The sequence below is a fragment of the Anomaloglossus baeobatrachus genome, chromosome 5 (genome assembly GCF_048569485.1).
Source record: "Anomaloglossus baeobatrachus isolate aAnoBae1 chromosome 5, aAnoBae1.hap1, whole genome shotgun sequence".
Lineage (NCBI taxonomy): Eukaryota > Metazoa > Chordata > Amphibia > Anura > Aromobatidae > Anomaloglossus > Anomaloglossus baeobatrachus.
In genome coordinates, this window is record NC_134357.1 from 156,662,728 (window position 1) to 156,682,576 (window position 19,849).

Consider the following 19,849-nt stretch of genomic DNA (forward strand, 5'->3'; position numbering starts at 1 on the left):
AGAGCGCAGGTGTTATGTTTGTAGGCATCCCGGACATTTGCAGGCCTCATGCCCAGCCAGGCCATGGAGGAATCATCCTCAAACCCCTACAGCACCTTCAGGTGGGAGCCGGCCTCCAAGTTCCCCTACCCCTTACCCAAGAGGACGCCTTGGATGGAGGGAGACCCAGCTCAGATGCTATCAATGTGGACAGCCAGGGCATCGGCAAGTCTCCTGCCCAGGTGTTCAAATGAGGACTGATCCTGCACCCAATCGGATTGTTAATTATTTACAGCCCAGTGCCATGGAGGAAGATGTGGCACCGTTATGTGAGGACTGGCCTAGTGACTCAGCCCCCCATCTTGCACCACCAGGAGTTTACGGGGTGCGACCCGCAGTTATGACGACTTCTGCTCATCGAGGTAAGCACTTGCAGGAGGTTGTGCTGGATGGACAGAGACTTGTTGGATTTTGTGACTCGGGTGCTTTCCTCACACTGGCTGATCCCCGAGTGGTTCGGCCTGAGGCAATCCATAGAGGACCTGGGATTGTTATTGAACTGGCTGGTGGACAATGGAGGACTATTCCCACAGCCACTGTGGATCTGAACTTTGGTTTTGGGGTCAGGCAATGTGTGGTTGGGGTGATGGGTGGTCTGCCTGCAGCTGTTCTCCTGGGCAATGATGTGGGAGAGCTACGATGCCAATTCGTGGCTGCATGAAGCCACATGTAAGTAACGCTCTGCCTGTGTGTACTTAACCAGTGACCTGTAGAGGTCCCTAGTACGTACACAAGTTGGGAGGGGGAGGGATTGTGAAGATGTAATTTACCCTCTCACTGTATATGCTGTGATACTATGTCATGATATGTATATTTCCCTGGTTGTATTAGTTGTAATTCATGTATTTTCTTGGGGGAGCTACTGGTCTCAATGTGTCTCTCTCATACAATTGTAGTCTTGGCATCTAATGTGATTATGTAAATAGCCTGTCCTCTTCTTTCCAGAGTTGTGTATCTAATCTGTAATTGCATTGGCCAGTGAAGGAATAGTCATTGTTCTTTACAGCAGGGGATCCCTTCATCTACTGTGGCTGGCAGACATATTGGAGCCCTGTGATGGACCAAACCATTGATGATAGGATGTGTGACCCCTACCCCCTGAACAAACATGGTGGGCTGGTCAAGCAGCACAGACAATGCATTTCCCTTTTTGTAACTTCAGAGTGAGCTGAAACTTGAAGAGAGCAGGAGCCCCAGCCTGGGTGGCTGTGGACACGGACGGATCTAGGCCTGTGTGGCGGCCCGGGGGATTGTGTGGAACTCTTTGGACTACTGTAAGGACGATTGCTTTGTTATCCGGTCCGAGGATTGTCGGGAAGGGCCCCCGAATCTGTTTTATGTGGACTAATCGTGTGCTGTTCCTGTATTCCTGTTAATAAACCTGTTGGATCGTTCCTCGGCCTCGTCCATCCTTTGCTCTGTTGTACACTCCCGTCACAGTATGTGCGTGTGAAGCTGCCATACCGATTATGTTCGCTACGGCAGCAAGCACCCGATATTGCATGTATGACGGGGCCGGGTGCTATCGCTCTTGACATCACTAGCAATTGCTAGCGATGTCGCAGCATGTAAAGCCCGCCTAAGTGATGAGCAACACATAAGATTTATTTGCCTACAACATTTCAAAGTCTTTAACCCCTTAGTGTTGCAGCCAATTTTGTGTTTAAAGTGAATCTATCAGCAGGTTTTTGCTATGTAATTTGGGGACAGAAACAATGTGTCACATGTAAAGCTCCTGTACTGTTTACTTAAGCTGATTGTTTTTCCCTAGGACATTATCATTGCTGTGACTAGCTTTCTTGTGCCATGTTGTCTGACTCCGCCCCATCTTGTGATTAGCACCTCACTGTCTATAGAAATATGCATGCAGAACCTGGTGTCGGCGTGGCAGCTTTTCTAGCTCTATTGCATCGCTCAATCCAACAACTCTGATTGTGTCAGAACTGATGACTCAAATAATCTAGGTGATGCATTTTTTGATTAAGGGTCTCTGTACCTATATTATTCTGCTCTATGATAAGGTAGCAAAAAGGTAGCAAAAACCTGCTCACAGATTCCTGTTAACCCAAATTTGTTACTTTTGCAAAAATGAACAGGAAAGAGTGGACCCCCCAAATTATTACCAAATAACTTTTCAGTCTGACAATAATCCTCATGTAGTAAAACAGCTATTTTTGGGCAAACGGTAGGGCGTAGAATTAGATGACCACTATTTAAATTTTTAAACTCAAAGTTGGCTGAAACAGATTGCGGGCACCATGTTGCATTTGAAGGGCCCCTGAGAGAGCAAAACATCAGAAAGTCCCACAAGTGACACTATTTTGAAAACTAAACCTATCATGGAGTTCATGTATGGGTGTGCTGAGCATTTTTAGTCATAGGTTCTTCACAGAACTTTTTAAAATGTGGATGTGAAAACAATATTTTTTTTTGCTAAAATTTTGTATTAAAACCAAATTTGTAATTTTGCCAGTGCACAATTTCTACAGAACACAATAGTGTTACGCAATTTCTACAGAACACAGTATCATCATATATGAACAAAAACTAATATATTGGCACTATCTAATTTTTGAAACACATTTTAAGAGTGTCTGAGGTGCTAAAAATGTAAAAACACCCACATGTGACCACATTTGGCAAACTAAACGCCATAATGAATTAAACAACTGGTGCAGTGAGCATTTTCAACTCCAAAACTATATAAAATTTTATTAGATTGGGCGGTGAAAATGAAAAATGTAGCGTTTTTCTGCTTAAATTTTACTTCAGCCTCAAAATTTTAATTCACACAAAGGGTAACAGGAGAAAAGGGACAGGACAATTTAATACGTAACATGGCAGCACACCATAGGTGGTTTTACACTACTGTTTAAGCACACAGCTGGGACTGGATGGAAAGGAGCACTTCTTAATTTTTACAACACAGGTTCTGTTGTAGACTGTGGGTTCCATAAGCCAAGCCGCTATGACGACATTTTGGCAAAAAACCCATAAGTAGCCCCACATTGGAAACTTCTCAACTAATGTAATTCATCTTGGGGTGTAGTGAGTATTTTGAGATCACAGAATCTATTGCTTCACCACACAATAAGGCTGAGAATAATGCAGCATTATTTGGCTTTAGAGTACTGATTTTACTAGAATACTTCGCGAGTGATATTATCAGACCAGTAAAGGTGCCAGAATAGTGGAAAAATCCAAAAAGTGACTCCATTGTAGAAATTACACCTTTCAATAAATTAATGTACAGCTATTTTGTAACATTACACTTTATTTTTGAGAATTGCAAATATGCCAGTTTAGTGCCCATTTATTGTGGCCATTTATATTGTAGTGCCCCCATACATTGTCCCCAGCTTGTGCTCTCAGAGACCATGCCCTGTAAATTGTTAAGTGCGCTATTCCCACTACAAAAATATCACACATAAGTCCAATTGCTGTAGTTTAGGCATAGTAGGGTCCAATAGAATAAGGGGCATTTGGATTTAGGTTTGAGCAGATTTCAATGGATTTTAGATGAGGGGTGGGAGCCATATTGCCTTTTCTGAGATTTTGTTCTATCAAGAGTGATTGCTCTTAGTGAGAGAAACAAAATTATAATCTTGTAGTTATGATACTTTTTAATGGCTAACTAAAATAAAATAAATGATGTTACAAAGTAAGCTCTCAAGACTCCTCAAGTCTCGAAAGCTTGCTTTGTAACATCATTTATTTTATTTTTGTAAGCCATTAATAGGTATCAGAACTACAAGTTTATATTTTTGTTTTGCTCACTGAGAGTAATCAATCATTTTTTAACTGGGTAACACGGTACCAAACTTTTTTATCTTCCTTTTGTTCTACCAGTAATGCCATAGTACCCTATATTTCAGTGACAGATAATAGACCTGAGTGGGGGCTGGGTTTGTGTGGGATAATTTAGGGGTTTAATTGGTAAAATTTAGGGATAGATAACATTTTTTGTTCTCGTGCAGTATACGGCTGGGATCACATTCTTGTTTTTATGCTGAGTAATTACCTGTAGATCCATTAAAAATGTGATTTAGTTAACATAACAATGGAATCACTCATTATAATCAGGCAGATTGAGACATGTTGGATTCCATTTGGCATCTGTTCCAGTGATGTCTATTCTTTAAGGAATGCACAGAACTGTGTTCATCCACATTTATGTGCTAATAATATATCTAAAATTATGTGATACCACTACAAAAGAGACCAGATGGAGTCCAAAGTGGCTTCATCTGCCTCAGTATAGTGGCTCCATCAGTAGTTTTGTCTGATTTATAGATTTGATAGATTTTGGGATCTAAACTGAAACCCCAAGTTAAGTGCTCAGCGGAGTGTACTGGATGAATGTAAACAGAGCCTTATTTCGATTATTGAGAAGTAGAATAAACAAATAGACCACAGTAGAACAATAATTCTTATTTTTCTGTTTGCGTGGTTCATCTTGCAGTATTTGGGATAGGTCAAATGTATTCTATGGGTCAGTGTGATTACAGCAATACCACATTTGTATAGCTTTTTTATGTTTTACTACTATCACACAATAAACATATTTCTCGATCCCTTGCTATTCAAATTTTGAACAATGAACTAAAACCAGTAATTGACTTTTGTTTTTTTTTACTTGGTTCACTGTGCGGTAGAAGTGATACTGTAAGTTCAAGTTACCTTTTGAATCAGTATGGTTATAGCCATAGGTGATTTATATGATAATAATAATGTTTTACAAAATATTTTTATTTTTGCATCACCATATTCTCACAGCTGTAAAATTTTTAATTTTTTTCTGAATGAGCCATAATCAGCTTGCAGGACAGTTAAGCATTTTACTTTATACAACTTTTTTCTATACTGGACTTTTTGATTGCTTTTTGTTCACTTTTGTTTTATCAGTATGATGAAAAAAAAATAAAGTTTATTCTTATTTTTTTACGGTGTTGACGAACTGAATAAATAACATGACAGATTTATAGCGTGGGTCAATTTAGACACTAATCCATGCCTAAATGTCCCTGTATACACTAGCATAGATAAAGAGATCTTTAGAAAAAGTTTTTCTAAAGATCTTGTATTGTATGCTAATGAGCGAGGGGACTAGCCACCTAGTTCCCTGGCCAGTCGCCCCCATTGGCATGTTAGTACGCCCCTGTGGGCGTGCTAACATGCTAATGAATACGCAGCATCACAAGATGATCTCACTCACCTCTCTGCTGCCATCGCCACCCGACAGGGGATTTTGGGTCAGTGAGCATAACTCCGGATTTTGGGTCATTCAGTTTGAAGCCAGGACGCGTACACCCGGCTTCATAGTGCGAATGATTCAAACTCCGGAGTCATGCGCATTAAGCCGAAATCCCGCGACGGAAGATCAATAGCATACGGTAAAAAATCTTTAGAAATACTTTTTTAAAGATCCCTTTATCTATGCTAGTGTATACAGGAACAGTTAGGCAGTGATTAGCAATATACACCCAGAAATGCTCGTTGTTCTGGGTGCATATTGGACCTGACAGGTTCCCTTTAAGGGGTTAATCCTTTTCCATGTTAAGAGCTATGTGGTTACTTTTATCAATCACTGCAATTAATAGTTCTACATCAGATTTTCAATTTTCTTTACCAACTAATACTCCAATATCCAAACCTGTGATAGAACTTGTTATTAAAGTACTTTTGGAATAACATATGATTTCCCAATCAAATAAATCACTCCAGTGCTTTTTTCAGGTTTAGTTGTATCCACTAATTTGAAAAGGCACAATAGTGTAAAGGTGATATACAGTACAACTCACAGATTTTACATTTTTGGTTAAAAATTTAGAAGATCAAGTAAAAAAATGTATCTTTAGTGAATGTTACCTTTAAATAATCAAGATATGGCATAACATATCAACAATTCAACATTTGTTAGGGAGGTCTGATAAAATGAAATTTTAAAGTTAATTCACAAACTTGAATTTTGTCATTTTCCATAATGTTGCTTATTTTGGTGACTAGTGTTATACCCAATGTACAGGAATGGCAAGTGAGACGCTAGTAGTATCCACTCTCGCTTATTTATTTTTAGTGATATTGGAAGAACAATGTATATATAATTTGCTAAATCCATATGTCAAACACTTACAGCATTGGACTGGATTATTTGATGATGCATTGATGATGTGCTCAGGAACTGAACAACAATTTAATTAGTCGTATCATTTCTAGAGGATGGAGGTTACCAAGAGCAACAAATGCGCTTTTTCACTTTTACAGCACATAAGCCGTACATTTTGTTGCTCTTTCCCATATGTACAGTTCATTCAATTAAGACATATAAATATTATATCTTTTATGAGTCAATCCTAGAACTATATTTGGATTTGATTGACAGACTTCGTGGTAGAGGTAAAATGAAAATGTAATTTTTCATCCTTTTGCTAAAGCAATCCATTAATATAGCAAATAATTACACAGTACTGATATGAAAAATCACAAAAAAAGATAATTTGTCTTTTCATTATAATTCAGTAATTCAGTAGCAGTCCAGATACAGTAAAAAGTGCAGTTCCAAAATACTGTCATATAATAGAAGCAGATGAGGACTTCCTTGAGTAAGCCAGAAAACTCCTAATACATTCTTGTAAAGTTGTAAAAACCTGAAGACAAACTGGATAAAGGACATTATTAAATCTATAAAAATAACTGCTTATGGAATTTGACACACAAATTCAACCATAACTATCAACATTTTGCATTTTATAAATATATGGAAAGAAAACACCACTCAGGCTCTCTAAAACATACATTTTAAGTCCTATCCAACATTTCTATACAAGCAAATCAATTAATACCCTCACAAAATATCCAAGAAAAGAGGAACTTGTTTATTCCTGGATATGACTGTAATATAATAATTGATTATATAAAATAAAATAAAATAAAAATGTGATAATCTGATTTCCTAGGCCAGAGTCAATATGATATTGCTGTTAGCAAAGTGACAGTTATAAATTGATGTTGATGCTCCTTTGTACTTTGCTTTGTTGGTCATGTGACATGATAGGCAGGGACTTAAAGGGGTATTTCTATTTCCAAAATCCTATCTTAACCCCTTTACCCCCGATCACATTATCATCTTAATGATCAGGCCATTTTTTTCAATTCTGACAGGTTATAACTCTGGAACGCTTCAACAGATTCCGGTGATTCTGAAAATGTTCATGACATATTGTAATTCATGTCAGTTGTAAATTTAGGCCGATATTTTTTATGTTTATTTGTGAAAATATTGAAAATTTTGCCAAAATTTTCAAAATTGTGCATTTCTCAAACGTTTAAATTTTATGCCCATAAAGCCAAGAGTTATGTCAAACAAAATAGTTACTAAATAACATTTCCAACATGTCTACTTCACATCCGTACAATTTTGGAAACAATTTTGTTTGTTAGGAAGTTAGAAGGGTTTAAAGTTTATCAGCAATTTCTGATTTGTACAAAAAATTTACAAAACCATATTTTGAGGCCCCACATCATATTTGAAGTGACTTTTAGAGACCTAGGTGACAGAAAATACCCAAAAGTGACACCATTCTAAAAACTGCAGATCTCGCATTGCTCAAAACTACATCCAAGAACTTTGTTAACCCTTTAGTGCTTCACAGGAATCAATGAAGTATGGAATGAGAAAATGAAAATGTTACTTTTTTCTACAAAAATGTTGCTTTAGCCATAAAATTTTGCATTTTCACAAGGGTATCAGGAAAAATGCACCGTAAAATGTATTGTGCAATTTCTTTTGAGTACGCTGACACCTTATATGTGGTACAAGTCAACTGTTTTGGTGCATGACAGGGCGTGGAAAGAAAGGAACACCATTTCACTTTTTTAAAGTAAAATTAGCTGGAATCATTAGTGGACACCATGTCACGTTTGGGGACCGTTTGAGGTGCCTAAACAGTGGAAATCCTCAAAAGTGACCACATTTTGGAAACTAGATTCCTCACTGAATTTATCTAGATGTTTGGTGAGCAACCTGAACCTCCGGGGACTTCACAGAATTTTATAATGTTGAGCTCTGAAAATTAAAAAATACATTTTTACCACAAAATTGTCACTTCAACCAAATAACTTTTTTCACAAGGGTATCAGGAAAAAAAAGCACCATAAAGTTTGGTGTGCAATTTTTCCTGAGTAGAGTTGAGCGCGGTTCGCGGTTCGAGGTTCTCCAGTTCTAAGCTCGAGTGATTTTTGGGGCTGTTCGAGATCGAACTAGAACTCGAGCTTTTTGCAAAAGCTCGATAGTTCTAGATACGTTCGAGAACGGTTCTAGCAGCAAAAAGCAGGGCTTTTTACAGCTACAGTGTGCAGGAGCCATCGCTGGCAGCCTGCCACAAGCTGGTAACCAAGATAAACATCGGGTATCCAAGCAAAGCGCTTTGGTTAGTAACCCGATGTTTATCTTAGTTACGTGCAGGAAGCCCACACTTCCCCGCTCAGCTCGCTCCGCCCCCTCCTGCCCGCGGCATGTATACATACATATACACACACACACACACACTCTCACTCACGCACACCCCCCCCTCCCAGCTACAGTGTGCAGGAGCCATCGCTGGCAGCCTGCCACAAGCTGGTAACCAAGATAAACATCGGGTATCCAAGCAAAGCGCTTTGGTTAGTAACCTGATGTTTATCTTAGTTACGTGCAGGAAGCCCACACTTCCCCGCTCAGCTCACTCCGCCCCCTCCTGCCCGCGGCATGTATACATACATATACACACACACACACACACTCCCCCCCCCCCCCGCTCGGCTTACCTGCGGTGATGAAGTCCCGCCATCCCGACCTCAGCGCTGTCACTGTCCTCCATGGCCGCCGCTTGTCACATCACCTATCGCTTCCGACCCGAGACTGACACTGGCGGTGACGTCACGGACCTCTCGCGATACTTGATGTGAAGGCACCGGTCATTGACCTCAGTGACAGGGGCTGTCAGTGTGCTGGAGATCAGCGCAGGTAATGTACCTCGCTGACAGCAGCACTTGTCATCCCCTGCAGTGACCTGGGCTGACCCATTGATGTTAGCTCAGGTCACTGCATTGCTCTCCCAGCCAATGGGGAACATCCTGCTCTTCATTGACTGGGACAGTGTGGATCGTCATGGCAACCCCTTGGATTACACCAGACCTGGATTTGTTTTTCTTTCTAATAAATTGGTTAAAGAGGGAATGTTTTGGGGAGTGTTTTTTCAAATAAAAATGTGTTTGTCGTCTATTTTTTTTTATTACTGACTGGGTTGGTGATGTCGGGTATCTGATAGATGCCTGACCTCACCAACCCCATGGCTTGATGCCAGGTGACATTACACATCTGGTATTAACCCCATATATTACCCCGTTTGCCACCGCACCAGGGCGCGGGATGAGCTGGGGCGAAGCACCAGGATTGGCGCATCTAATGGATGCACCACTTCTGGGGCGGCTGCGGCCTGCTATTTTTAGGCTTGGGAGAGTCCAATAACCATGGACCTCCCTAGTCTGAGAATATCAGGCCACAGCTGTCTGCTTTACCTTGGCTGGTGATCCAATTTTGGGGGACCCCTACGTGGTTTTTTTTTAAAATTATTTATTTAATTTAAAATAACAGCGTGGGGTGCACTCAGTTTTGGATTACCAGCCAAGGTGAGGTTGCCAGCTGTGGTCTGCAGGCTACAGTCGTCTGCTTTACCCTAGCTGGCTACAAAACTAGGGGGAACCCTACGTCATTTTTTTTTTCATTTTTTTGGCTAAATACAAAGCTAAGCACCCCTTAGTGCCACATGAAAGGCACCAAAGGGTGCTCCACTTTTTCTCCACTTTTTCTCCACTTTTTCTCCACTTTTTCTCCACTTTTTCTCCACTTATTCTCCACTTTTTCTCCACTTTTTCTCCACTTTTTCTCCACTTTTTCTCCATTTATTCTCCATTTTTTTCTCCACTTTTTCTCCACTTTTTCTCCACTTTTTCTCCACTTTTTCTCCACTTTTTCTCCACTTATTCTCCACTTTTTCTCCACTTTTTCTCCATTTATTCTCCACTTTTTCTCCACTTTTTCTCCATTTTTTTCTCTACTTTTTCTCCACTTTTTCTCCACTTTTTCTCCACTTTTTCTCCACTTTTTCTCCACTTTTTCTCCACTTATTCTCCACTTTTTCTCCATTTATTCTCCACTTTTTCTCCATTTTTTTTCTCCACTTTTTCTCCACTTTTTCTCCATTTATTCTCCACTTTTTCTCCACTTTTTCTCCATTTTTTTCTCCACTTTTTCTCCACTTTTTCTCCACTTTTTCTCCACTTATTCTCCACTTTTTCTCCACTTTTTCTCCACTTATTCTCCACTTTTTCTCCACTTTTTCTCCATTTTTTTCTCCACTTTTTCTACATTTATTCTCCACTTTTTCTCCACTTTTTCTCCACTTTTTCTCCACTTTTTCTCCACTTTTTCTCCACTTTTTCTCCACTTATTCTCCACTTTTTCTCCACTTTTTCTCCATTTTTTTCTCCACTTTTTCTACATTTATTCTCCACTTTTTCTCCACTTTTTCTCCACTTTTTCTCCACTTATTCTCCACTTTTTCTCCACTTTTTCTCCACTTTTTCTCCACTTTTTCTCCACTTTTTCTCTACTTTTTCTCCACTTTTTCTCCACTTATTCTCCACTTTTTCTCCACTTTTTCTCCATTTATTCTCCACTTTTTCTCCACTTTTTCTCCATTTTTTTTCTCCACTTTTTCTCCACTTTTTCTCCATTTATTCTCCACTTTTTCTCCACTTTTTCTCCACCTTTTCTCCACTTATTCTCCACTTTTTCTCCATTTTTTTTCCACTTTTTCTCCATTTATTCTCCACTTATTCTCCACTTTTTCTCCACTTTTTCTCCATTTATTCTCCACTTTTTCTCCACTTTTTCTCCACTTTTTCTCCACTTTTTCTCCACTTGTTCTCCACTTATTCTCCACTTTTTCTCCACTTTTTCTCCATTTTTTTCTCCACTTTTTCTACATTTATTCTCCACTTTTTCTCCACTTTTTCTCCACTTTTTCTCCACTTTTTCTCCACTTTTTCTCCATTTTTTTTCCTCCACTTTTTCTCCACTTTTTCTCCACTTTTTCTCCACTTTTTCTCCACCTGTTCTCCATTTTTTTTCTCCAATTTTTCTCCATTTATTCTCCACTTATTCTCCACTTTTTCTCCACTTTTTCTCCACTTTTTCTCCATTATTTTCTCCACTTTTTCTCCACTTTTTCTCCACTTGTTCTCCACTTTTTCTCCACTTATTCTCCACTTTTTCTCCACTTTTTCTCCACTTTTTCTCCACTTATTCTCCAATTTTTCTACACTTTTTCTCCATTTTTTTCTCCACTTTTTGTCCATTTATTCTCCACTTTTTCTCCACTTTTTCTCCATTTTTTTCTCCACTTATTCTCCACTTTTTCTCCACTTATTCTCCACTTTTTCTCCACTTTTTCTCCACTTTTTCTACATTTATTCTCCACTTATTCTCCACTTTTTCTCCACTTTTTCTCCATTTATTCTCCACTTTTTCTCCACTTTTTCTCCATTTTTTTTCCACTTTTTCTCCATTTGTTCTCCACTTTTTCTCCACTTTTTCTCCATTTATTCTCCACTTTTTCTCCACTTTTTCTCCATTTTTTTCTCCACTTTTTCTCCATTTGTTCTCCACTTATTCTCCACTTTTTCTCCACTTTTTCTCCATTTTTTTCTCCACTTTTTCTACATTTATTCTCCACTTTTTCTCCACTTTTTCTCCACTTTTTCTCCACTTTTTCTCCACTTTTTCTCCATTTTTTTCTCCACTTTTTCTCCACTTTTTCTCCACTTGTTCTCCACTTATTCTCCACTTTTTCTCCACTTTTTCTCCAATTTTTTCTCCACTTTTTCTACATTTATTCTCCACTTTTTCTCCACTTTTTCTCCACTTTTTCTCCACTTTTTCTCCACTTTTTCTCCACTTTTTCTCCACTTTTTCTCCATTTATTCTCCACTTTTTCTCCACTTTTTCTCCATTTTTTTTCCTCCACTTTTTCTCCACTTTTTCTCCACTTATTCTCCACTTTTTCTCCATTTTTTTTCCACTTTTTCTCCATTTATTCTCCACTTATTCTCCACCTTTTCTCCACTTTTTCTCCATTTATTCTCCACTTTTTCTCCACTTTTTCTCCATTTTTTTCTCCACTTTTTCTCCACTTTTTCTCCACTTGTTCTCCACTTTTTCTCCACTTTTTCTCCATTTATTCTCCACTTTTTCTCCACTTTTTCTCCACTTTTTCTCCACTTTTTCTCCACTTATTCTCCACTTATTCTCCACTTTTTCTCCATTTTTTTTCTCCTCTTTTTCTCCACTTTTTCTCCACTTTTTCTCCATTTTTTTCTCCACTTTTTCTCCACTTTTTCTCCACTTTTTCTCCACTTATTCTCCACTTATTCTCCACTTTTTCTCCACTGTTTCTCCACTTTTTCTCCATTTTTTTTCTCCACTTTTTCTCCACTTTTTCTCCACTTTTTCTCCATTTTTTTCTCCACTTTTTCTCCACTTTTTCTCCACTTTTTCTCCACTTGTTCTCCACTTTTTCTCCAATTTTTATCCATTTATTCTCCACTTATTCTCCACTTTTTCTCCACTTTTTCTCCACTTTTTCCTCCACTTTTTCTCCATTATTTTCTCCACTTTTTCTCCACTTATTCTCCATTTATTCTCCACTTATTCTCCACTTTTTTTCCACTTTTTCTCCACTTTTTCTCCACTTTTTCTCCATTATTTTCTCCACTTTTTCTCCACTTTTTCTCCACTTATTCTCCACTTATTCTCCACTTTTTCTTCACTGTTTCTCCATTTTTTTCTCCACTTTTTCTCCACTTTTTCACCACTTTTTCTCCACTTTTTCTCCACTTTTTCTCCACTTTTTCTCCACTTTTTCTTCACTTATTCTCCACTTTTTCTCCACTTTTTCTCCATTTTTTTTCTCCACTTTTTCTCCACTTTTTCTCCATTTATTCTCCACTTTTTCTCCACTTTTTCTCCATTTTTTTTCTCCACTTTTTCTCCACTTTTTCTCCATTTATTCTCCACTTTTTCCCCACTTTTTCTCCACTTTTTCTCCATTTATTCTCCACTTATTCTCCACTTTTTCTCCACTGTTTCTCCATTTTTTTCTCCACTTATTCTCCACTTTTTCTCCACTTTTTCTCCACTTGTTCTCCATTTTTTTCTCCAATTTTTCTCCATTTATTCTCCACTTATTCTCCACTTTTTCTCCACTTTTTCTCCACTTTTTCTCCATTATTTTCTCCACTTTTTCTCCACTTTTTCTCCACTTGTTCTCCACTTATTCTCCACTTTTTCTCCACTTTTTCTCCACTTGTTCTTTACTTATTCTCCACTTTTTCTCCACTTTTTCTCCATTTTTTTCTCCACTTTTTCTACATTTATTCTCCACTTTTTCTCCACTTTTTCTCCACTTTTTCTCCACTTTTTCTCCACTTATTCTCCACTTTTTCTCCACTTTTTCTCCACTTTTTCTCAACTTATTCTCCACTTTTTCTCCACTTTTTCTCCATTTTTTTCTCCACTTTTTCTCCATTTATTCTCCACTTTTTCTCCACTTTTTCTCCATTTTTTTCTCCACTTTTTCTCCACTTTTTCTCCACTTTTTCTCCACTTTTTCTCCACTTATTCTCCACTTTTTCTCCACTTTTTCTCCATTTTTTTTCTCCACTTTTTCTCCACTTTTTCTCCATTTATTCTCCACTTTTTCTCCACTTTTTCTCCATTTTTTTCTCCACTTTTTCTCCACTTTTTCTCCACTTTTTCTCCACTTTTTCTCCATTTATTCTCCACTTATTCTCCACTTTTTCTCCACTGTTTCTCCATTTTTTTCTCCACTTTTTCTCCACTTTTTCTCCACTTTTTCTCCACTTTTTCTCCACTTATTCTCCATTTATTCTCCACTTTTTCTCCACTGTTTCTCCATTTTTTTCTCCACTTTTTCTCCATTTTTTCTCCACTTTTTCTCCATTTATTCTCCACTTATTCTCCACTTTTTCTCCACTTTTTCTCCATTTATTCTCCACTTTTTCTCCACTTTTTCTCCATTTTTTTCTCCACTTTTTCTCCATTTTTTCTCCATTTATTCTCCACTTTTTCTCCACTTTTTCTCCACTTTTTCTCCATTTTTTTCTCCACTTTTTCTCCATTTATTCTCCACTTTTTCTCCACTTTTTCTCCATTATTTTCTCCACTTTTTCTTCACTTTTTCTCCACTTGTTCTCCACTTTTTCTCCACTTTTTCTCCATTTATTCTCCACTTTTTCTCCACTTTTTCTCCACTTTTTCTCCACTTTTTCTCCACTTATTCTCCACTTATTCTCCACTTATTCTCCACTTTTTCTCCATTTTTTTCTCCACTTATTCTCCACTTTTTCTCCATTTTTTTCTCCACTTTTTCTCCACTTAGTCTCCAGTTTTTCTCCACTTATTCTCCACTTATTCTCCACTTTTTCTCCACTTTTTCTCCACTTTTTCTCCGTTCTTTTTCTATGGTCGGTCTACCCATTAGCTCTGCCATGCATACTGTAGCTCTACACCTACTGCACATGTTACTTTATGATTGACATCTCTTTCGTACCAGAGCTGTCTAAGCCTACTCTGACCCCATATTTGTCATTACTATATTGTCCTTGTACTGTATTATGACATTTGTATCATGTGTTTCATTTTTTGCTGTGTTGCAATTTTTTTGCTGCATGCCAATTGTACCTCTACATTGTTCGAGTTTATGTTATTGTTCTCTCACTCTTATGTGATACTGATTATTGTCATTTTTCATGATTACACGCAGATAAGTCCAATCTGACGAAGGCTCAGGCCGAAACGTCATTTGTAACTTGTTTTGGACAAAAACATATATGCTTATGAAAAAAAAAAATTTCTTAATACGGACCAATAAAGAGTGATTTTGCATTACTATCCATTGTTACTTACTGACTTAGTCTGGGAGATTTAGAGTGCCGAGGTTACTCACTAATTTTATCTATTATTACCTCTGAGCACCTATATACCAGTGAGCAGAGCTTCCTCTACAGTAGTTCTCCTGATTAGGCATGCCCTTACCTCATGAGCAGGGCATTGCAGCTTTGGTAGCAACCATTACGACATGGACTCTGCTGCTGTGGACCCGGGGAGAGTGAGTGCAGATTCATTGCACCCACACTCCTCACATGAAGGGTCCGCACTCCTAGAAAATGGGGGATACGTTCCCTGAGTGTCTCCCCCCCATATTCTAGACGGTCCAGAGTCGTCGTGGGACCCCTTTATTTTTTATCTTACAATAAATTGGTGAAAGAGGAAATGTTTTGGGGACTGTTTTTTCAAATGAATTTCTTTTGTCGATTTTTTGTTTTTGTTAGTACTGACAGTTTATGATGTTGGGTATCTAATAGACGCCATGACATCACAAACTGCTGGGCTTGATCTCAGGTGACTTTACAGCTAGTATCAACCCGATTTATTACCCCGTTTGCCACTGCACCAGGGCACGGGATGAGCTGGGGTGAAGCGCCAGGATTGGCGCATCTAGTGGATGCGTCACGTCTGGGGTGCCTGTGGCCTGCTATTTTTAGGCTGTGAAGGCCCAATAACTATGGACCTTCCCACCCTGAGAATACCAGACCACAGCTGTCCGCTTTACCTTGGCTGGTGATCCAATTTGGGGGGGACCCTACTTTTATTGTGTAATTATTAATATTTATAAAATAATTATAAAAAAGAGCCTGAGGGGACCTCCACATTGGATCCCCAACCACGGTAAAGCTGCCAGCTGTGGTTTTCAGGCTACAGCCGTCTGCTTTACCCTAGCTGGCTATCAAAAATGGGGGGACCCAACGTCATTTTTTTTTTTTAACTATTTTTTAAATAGAAAAAATTAATGGGCTTCCCTGTATTTTGATTGCCAACCAAGGTAACGGCAGGCAGATGGGGGTGGCAACCCATAGCTGTCTGCTTTATCTGCGCTGAGAATCAAAAATACCGCGGAGCGCTACGTCATTTTTTTAAAGATTTATTTTTACAGCACTGTGATGTCCAGCAATCAAAATACAGGGAAGCCCATTTTATTTTTAGTTATTTAAATAAATAATTAAAAAAAATATATATGGGCTCCCGCTGCATTTTTTGTATTGCTAGCTAAGGGTAATCCAAGCAGCTACTGGCTGCTAACCCCCACTGCTTGGTGTTACCTTCACTGGCAATGGAAAATCTAGGGAAGCATTTTTAATTTTTTTTGCCAAAAAACTACAAAAAAAGGACGTGAGCTTCGCCATATTTTTGTATGCTAGCCAGGTATAGCAGGCAGGTGCTGGAAGAGTTGGATACAGCGCCAGAAGATGGCGCTTCTATGAAAATGCCATTTTCTGAGGCGGCTGCAGACTGCAATTCGCAGCAGTGGGGCCCAGAAAGCTCAGGCCAACCTGTGGTGCGGATTCCAATTCCCAGCTGCCTAGTTGTACCTGGCTGGACACAAAAATGGGGCAAAGCCTACGTCATTTGTTTTCTAATTATTTCATGAAATTCATGAAATAATAAAAAAAAGGGCTTCCCTTTATTTTTGGTTCCCAGCCGGGTACAAATAGGCAACTGGGGGTTGGGGGCAGCCCACATAATTTTTTCAGGGGGCAAAAAACTTCTGCATACAGTCCTGGATGGAGTATGCTGAGCCTTGTAGTTCTGCAGCTGCTGTCTGTCTGTATGGAGAAGAGCAGACAGCAGATGCAGAACTACAAGGCTCAGCATACTCCATCCAGGACTGTATGCAGAAGTTTTTTGCCCACCAAAAAAATGACGTGGGCTTCGCCATATTTTTGTATGCTAGCCAGGTACAGCAGGCAGCCACGGGCTGCCTCCAACCCCCAGTTGCCTATTTGTACCCGGCTGGGAACCAAAAATATAGGGAAGCCCATTTTTTTTAATTATTTCACTTATTTCATGAAATAATTAAAAAACAAATGACGTGGGCTTCGCCCCATTTTTGTGTCCAGCCGGGTACAACTAGGCAGCTGGGGATTGGAATCCGCAGCACAGGTTAGCCCGAGGTTTGTGGGCGCCTCTGCTGCGGATTTCAGTCCGCAGCCGTCCCAGAAAATGGCGCTCTCATAGAAGCGCCATCATCTGGCGCTGTATCCAACTCTTCCAACAGCCCTGGAGCCGGGTGGCTTGTTGGGTAATCATGAGTTAATACTGGCTTTGTTTTACCAGCCAGTATTAAGCTAGAGATTCTTAATGTCAGGCACGTTTGACCCGGCCATTAAGAATCTCCAATAAAGGGTTAAAAAAAAGACACCACACAGAGAAAAAATACTTTAATAGAAATAAATAGACAGACACATTAGAGACTCCATCTTTATTACCCCCTGTCAGCCCTCCACGATCCTGCTCTTCTGTCTTCTTTCTTTCTAGTGTAGTAGTAGTGACGATTGTAGTGAGGATGAGATTCACCAGCTCATCACTTGGGGCTGGGGAACCTCCATCCTCACTACAATCATCACTAGTGTAGTAGTAGTGACGATTGTAGTGAGGAAGGATGAGATTCACCAGCTCATCACTTGGGGCTGGGGAACCTCCATCCTCACTACAATCATCACTACAATCGGGAAGCAGCATGCAGCCTTCACTCCGTGAGTGATCACTGCTGGCTGCTAGCGGTAACGCTGACAGACGCATTACCATAGCAACGGTGCTCTCAGAGCCGTGGTTAGCGGTGACGTCACCGCTAACTGCGTTGCTATGGCAACGGTGATCTCCGTTAATGACCGGCTGTGTCAGCCGGTCCCTAACGGGACGGTGAGTTGACCGTGTGCTAGAGCATGTCGCTGGTACACGGCGACACACATATGTGCACCGTGTACCGCAGAGATGCACTCGCAGGTCCTACATAACGTGTCATAGTCATGTGACCAGTCTGTAGCCAATGAGATAATAGCCACGTGACTGGTCACATGGCTATTTTGACGTCACGATAGGTCCTGCATCTCTGCAGTTCGATGAACCGAACTCGAACGGGACCCCCGTTCGGCGAACCGGCCTCGAGCCGAACCGGGACCGGTTCGCTCATCTCTATTCCTGAGTACGCTGATACCTCATATGTGGTGGAAATAAACTGTTTTGGCACACGGCAGGGCTCGGAAGGGAAGGAGCTCCATTTAAATTTTGAAAGCAAAATTAACTGGAATAATTAGCATATGCTATATCACATTTGGAGACCCACTTAGGTGCCTAAACAATGGAGATCCCCACAAGTGACCCCATTTTGGAAACTAGACCCCTCAAGGTGTTTAGATGTTTGTGAGCACTTTGTCGTGGTGGATGGCTTTACTCTTTTTTGATCAAAAATAGTGTTTACCAAGTACCTTATGTTTGTTTATATGCATTATGCTTTTGATTCGTTAAAGCAGGGTATATGTTTATATTATTTTCATCTTTGACTGTTTATTTCTTATGGCCAGTGTGAACATGAGCTTACAATCTGCATGCATACCAACTCATACTCCGGCTCACTTTTTTGTTTTCTTTTGTAGTCTCTTCTACGTAGTACAAATAGGGTGTGGCCCCCTTATTAGTGAGCTGGGTATTTCATCTAGTGCCTCCTATGGCTGTATGTCCAGTTGGGACTCTCTGCCCTTACTCAGATTAATGTCTGTTGACACATAGTGAGGTTTTAATATTAGAGAGTGTAGGTAATGTCCCAATTGGGTACACCCTGTCGCGGTGGGATGGCTTTATGCTTTTTTGATCAAAAATAGTGTTTATTAAATACCCTATGTTTGTTTTATATGCATTATGCTTTTGATTAGTTACGGCAAGGTATATGTTTATATTATTTTCATCTTTTTTTTTATGTCTTATGGCCAGTGTGAACATGGGCTTACAAGCTGCATATGCATACCAACTCATACTCCAGCTATCTTTTTTGTTTTCTTTTACAGAATTATAGAATGTTGAGCTGTGAAAATGAAAAAATACATTTTTACCCTCAAAACTGTTGCGTTAACCCCAAATTTGTTAAATTTACTATGGTAACAGGTAATAATGAACCACACAATTTGATGTGCAACTTGAACACAATAAATGAGAAAAAGAGAAAAAAAACTATTGTGCTTCCCAAGAGAGTATGGGAACACTGAAAATCCGATATTTAGACTGTGCCAGGCTTTCATAGCCTGTTCTAAGCCAATGATGTCACATGCTCTTGCACACTCCTAGGTAGCCATGTAAGCCACTGGCTGGGGCTCCTAGTTACCAGTTTGAGCTCTTGCCACACTCTGCCCACACTGATTCCTAGTGCGATTGTGATGCCCTGGCAAAACCAGGGAGTCACAGATACATCTAATCCTCCTTGGTAATTTGATCCCACACCGGTACAGTTCTACAGACACATCCCTCCCCCCAGTCTAAGAGCTAAACTGAGCAGCAGGGGAGGGGCTGGTGCAGAGTGTGAGAGGAGAGGGAGCAGAGCAGACCGTGATGTAAATGCTCCCGGCTGCTGTGGAGTGTGAAGCGAGCTCCAGGTCGGCTGTAAGGAGCAGAGCGGTGGGAAGGAGCCAAGGTGGCCGGGGCAGGGTATGCCAGCGGGCATAGTAATCAGGCTCCAGATTGTTGCTGGGGAGTGGACTCCCCGTTCCAAGCCGAGGAGTTGAGGAGGCTTCCTATAGTAGTGGACAGAGAGAGAAAGGGCCCTGCTGTACCGGGTGTGGGATCCGAACACCCTTCGTA